This window comes from Vicugna pacos, chromosome 21, assembly GCF_048564905.1.
Source record: "Vicugna pacos chromosome 21, VicPac4, whole genome shotgun sequence".
Lineage (NCBI taxonomy): Eukaryota > Metazoa > Chordata > Mammalia > Artiodactyla > Camelidae > Vicugna > Vicugna pacos.
Window position 1 is genome coordinate 14,336,734 of NC_133007.1, and position 5,163 is coordinate 14,341,896.

Here is a 5,163-nt window from a genome sequence, read left to right on the forward strand (position 1 = left end):
AGAATTTCATGTAATGGAATCAAACATATATACTCTTTGTCTCTAATTTCTTGCACTCAACATAATGTTTTTGAGATTCATCCATGAATCAATAGTTTGTTTCTTCTCATTATGGAGTAGTGTTAATTGTATGAGTAGACCACACGTATGTTTATTTATTTATTCACCTACTGTGAGCACTTAAATTATTTCCACTTGGGGTTATTATGAATAAAATGGTTATAAACATTTGTGTATAGGTCTTTATAAATACAATTTTTTTTTCTCTTGGATAAATATGTAGGAGTGGAATTTCTTGGTCTTATGTCAACTATATTTCCAGCTTGATAAGAAACAAACTGTTCTCTAAAGAAGAGATCATATCATTTTTCACTTCCACCAGCAATGTGTAAGATTTCCAGTTGCTCCACAGCATATTTGCAGTATATTTTTTTTTCAGGGGAGAGCATGAACACACTCCTCAACTACCACAAGTTATGCAGCTGAGTTTCCCACATTTGGGGAAATCATAGGGTCAGCACATCCAGAGTGCAATGGATAAGCCTCGCCCAGGGAGAACCACCTTTGTGATCATGGTATCCTCCCTGCCAGTTAAGTACTGCAGTGTAGTTTTTTTTTTTTTGAGGGGGGACAGTAATTAGGTTCACTTATTTATTTACTTATTTTAATGGAGATACTGGGGATTGAACCCACGACCTTGTGCATGCTAAGCACATGCTCCACCACTTGAGCTATACCCTCCCGCTGCAGTATAGTTTTAATCCCACTTGATCGTCGGCAATTTATTTGGTGTTGGGGTGAAATGGAGAAGGAGGTGCATTCTTTCCCTGGGAGGCAGAGGCTGAGTTAGGCACCTAGTGACAGAGACAGCAGGGGCATGTGAGAGCTAGCCCAGACTTCAATGTTTTGAGGCTTGGAAAAGGACAACTTCATAATCATTCACAGGCCTCCGTGGGGGATGCTGCTTTCCTCACTGGCATGGAAACAGTTAACTTTAAGAACACTCACTGAGAAGGCACCAGGAGACAACAAGGGAAAGGTTGGGGGTCAGGAGAAATAAGGCGTGATGTCCAGGCTGAGGAAAGTTCTCCATAGCTAACTGGCGCAAAGCACGCCGTCCGGAACAAGAAGGGGCACTGCACACACAAGAAGCAGAAGCAGAAGCAAAACACTTTGGGGACTCTGTCTTTACTCAAAAATTCTCTCTGTGTGCTACCGCTTTGGGGCTGGTCTATTTTGTGTTAACGAAGAGGAAAAAGAAATTCATTGGAACGCTCCTCACTCTCACTGTTCTGTAGAATTTCCAAAGGGGTGGGGGAAAGGGGCTTCTAAACTTTGAGTTTCACTTTTGTATCCAAGTGTGTGTGTGTGGGGGGGGTGGGGGCGCTTCAATTTTAAGAGTAGCTAGGCAGCAGGAGAAACATCTTGTGTACACTTCCGGGAAGACCCGGGCTGTCGCACATGTTCTGTACACTGCCTCTTTTCCTTCCGCATTTCCCTCCTCCTCTCGCTGCCACACTTCCCTCATGTTTGAGTTCCTTCTGCTATGATGCCACACAGAGAGCCTGGGCCTCCTAACCTACCGCCCAAGACTCCCTCCACTGTATGTGAGCTACCCCTTGGAAGTATGGAAGGAACAGGAAATCTACAACATGATTCAGGTAGTTACATTAATCCTTTCGGTTTGTTGTCTCCTTTAATCCCTCCACCAACCTATGGCGTAGGCATCACTTTACAAAAGAAGAAAAAAAAGGCTCATTGGGAATAAGCAACTTTCCAAAGCAGGGACTGGAAACAAGGTCCATGCTTTTCCCATTACATCATGTTATCCACTAAAATTCCTCTCTGTAGAGTTCCCGTCAATGTTTGCTATTCTGCAGCAGGACTCCCGTACCCCACACACATGCTTCTCCTCTGCCCCCATCACATGCACCAGAGCTATGTCCTATGCCTTCAAGACCATGCAGGAGTGATAATGGCTAATAATAGCTTCAAGGTATGGGTTACTGCATACAGCCCAGATAATGGAAGACTCCTGGAAACCCAAACTGTGAAGGCAGGAATTTAGGTACAGTAGTAAACCAGGGGAGATGTTTTTGGTAGAAATCTTTCAGAGATATTGCCTCTTCCATGCCTAGAAGCTTGACTGGGTGAGTTAAGTTACACACAGGATTTTTTTTTTTTTAGTCTTCTTAAAAATGTATTATAACATCTTTCCTTTCACCTTGGCTAGAGCAAAGGCTAGGATTACACAGACACACTCACCACAATCTTGCATATCTCCCTGCTGAGGTTGTAAGATATACATGTGCATTCTTTTTTCCCCACATTTAACAAACTGTGAGATATAAGAAGCACAGAAAAGTACAGAGATCAGTATCTTGCACATGCTGTGCTTGCCATCCAGCTTTTGTCAAACTTCAATATTTGTCATATTTGCATCTCATATTTTTCAAGAAATGAAATATTTAAGATGCATTTGAAGCACCCATCACACCCTTCCCAACTCTGTCCCATACCACCTTACTCAGAAATTGCTTTTTTAGAAATTAGTATTCTGAAATTGTTTTTCATTTTATCTTTTTACCACATGTATATGTGTTTATAAACAATATATGATTTTAGTGTGCATTTTAATGTTCATATAAATAGCATCAACTTATTTATCCTTCTGCAACTTGTTTATTTTTTCCCCTCAAAATTATGTTTCTGAGAGGTGTCTAACTAGATATATGTACCCATGTTTTATTCATTTTTAATCTCTGAATAGTATTCCATTGTATGAATATAGCACAGTTTGTTTACTCTCCCTTTGATGGACATTTTATTTGTTTCCAACATTTTATTATTGCAAACCATGCTATAATGAACATTTCTGTTCCCGTCTTCCTGTGCACATGTGTGAGTTTCTCTGGCTGCCCAGGGTTGCTCGCCTTATTTTACCTCTGCTTAACTGAGTGACACTAAGTAAATAAATATGTGACTTTAAGGAATAGTTTTCAGATGTCTTCAATTTGTAGATGACCTAGCTATCTTACTTTCGGAATGCTGCCTTTTTATAACTAGAATAACATTTTGAGATATTTTCCAGGAACTGCAGAGTGTCAGGAACTAATCTACCGAAAGTGTTACTTAGTGTATTCATTTACAACAACATTTAGTTAATTAGGTATTATCCAAAGGGCACAAGAGGGCACAAGACTTTATAATATTCAAATGTCCAATATGGGAGAGTAAGAATGTTTGGTGTTGCAAAGCAGTAAGTCCATGAGTTACAAGGATCTTGAAATGCATGTGGTATTGAAGGAAGGAGAGAAGGAAAGGGAGCAAAAATGGAGAAGGAGGTATATTAGGTTGGGTTGCCTTGCAATTAACAGATAAACCTTGTCATGTAATGCGTTAACAGAATAGAACTTTGTTTCCCACCATATATCACACCAGAATGGTTCCAGGTGAGTGAGAGTTGCAGCTTTGCTTCCTGAAGTCACTTTTCTGGGCCGCAGGTTGACTGTTGCTTTACTATCCTTAAAATGTGGCTCCTAAAGTTGATCAGAGGCTGTCATATCATTCAGCCCGAGGGAAGAAAGAGCAAGGGAAAGCACAAATGGGAGATATGAGTCAGGATGGAGATTGTCAAATTCTTCTCACATTCCATTGACCAGAAATTAGTCACAAGACCACACCTCACTGTAAGAGATGCTGGGAAATGAAGTCTACTCAGGTGCCCAGAAAGAAGAGTAAATGGACTTTGCCGAGATGCTAGTGGCCTCTTCCACAGGGAAGAAGAAAGGAATTGGCACGGTTTTCACTGAAGTGCTTGCAGCGAACATTTGCCAACATTAGTGAGAACTAATAGTTAATACCAATTGAGATGGAAAACAATTTACAGCCAAAAGTGTTTTCTCACTGCTTCCTTGCTCTGGATAATGTGTTATTTTTATCTGCCTATGTTTCATTTCCTTCTCTGTCTTCCAGTAACAACAGATCTTCAGTATTCAATCCACATAGTTTTGGGGAGGATGTCCCTGGCAAAAGCAAACAGAGCTTTAGGTTAGTCAGGGCCCTCCCTTTCATCCCCTTGAAAGAAAAAAAATGCACAGATGGAGGTAATGGCTGACATGTAGTTAGTTTATTCGGAAAAATGATTCCAGGAGCAAGAATGAGGGGCCAAGTGAATAAAAAGGTAAAAAGGGGAAAACAACACATGGTTGCATTATCAAGGTGGCTGCCACTGCTGTGGGGACTGATGCTCAATAATTGTATGCCTGTAAATGAAAGCAGAGAGCATTTATACATTGGTTCATTGATGCTCTGGCTACAAGACTCTGGAAATATTCTGGGGACTGAGTGCTTCAGTAGTGACTAGAGCTAGAGGTGAGGACCAGAAGAGTTGCACTGATGCTCACATGGTGCCTGATAAAGGCAGACAACCTTTGTCTGGATGCTCAGTACATCCCTACACCTTTCACTCCAAGATACTGTGATTGGCTTATGAGTGTGTACAAACCAAGTCAGGACATCATAGTACTCTCCCAGGATGTTTATAAGAGGAGCTGGTTTCTCAGATATTTCTTCTAAAGCTGAAAGAATGTATGTCTGCCTCTGTCAGCAGCCACTTTCCCTACTCCGTGGAGAAAATTTTCCTGCAGAGACGAGAGAGAGAGTGTTCTGGTGGTGTCAAGTCTCAGGTCCAGCAGCTGAGGTTCTCAGAGCTACCCTGTCTCTTATAGCTCCTCCTTTCTTCTGGTGACCTACCTCCCATCCATCTAATAAACACCCTAATTAAACCACCTACCTCCCATCTATCTAATAAACACCCTAATTAAACCATCTCAACCTAATTTTGGTTGGGTTTCTGCCACTTGCAACTGAAATGTACCTGACAATACAGAAATTAATCGATGAAAAGAGGAGTGTTATTTATTATAGGACTTCAAATCTAGAACTGCATGACCTGAGGTATTTTGTGGAACTGGGGTGGAGCAGGGGAGGATCTCAACCCAGTGCCAGATCTCCAAGACTCCTGAGGGTCAGACAGTAGCCAATGGTGTGAGATGTAACAGAATTTCCCCCTTTTCAAGCAAAGTCAGGAAATTTGAAACACAGTGGAAAGTACTGGGGCTTAAGAAGAGCTAAATAAATAGCTAGAAGTTTCCCTTCTCA

At 41.3% G+C, this 5,163-nt stretch overlaps 1 non-coding gene across 1 annotated transcript; it reads right to left on the reverse strand.

The window, feature by feature from the left end:
- Window positions 1-436: 436 nt before the first annotated feature.
- LOC116284850 (U1 spliceosomal RNA) lies at window positions 437-599 on the reverse strand. Its single transcript, XR_004194510.1, has one exon. It is a non-coding gene; the product is annotated as a U1 spliceosomal RNA (small nuclear RNA).
- Window positions 600-5,163: the final 4,564 nt, after the last annotated feature.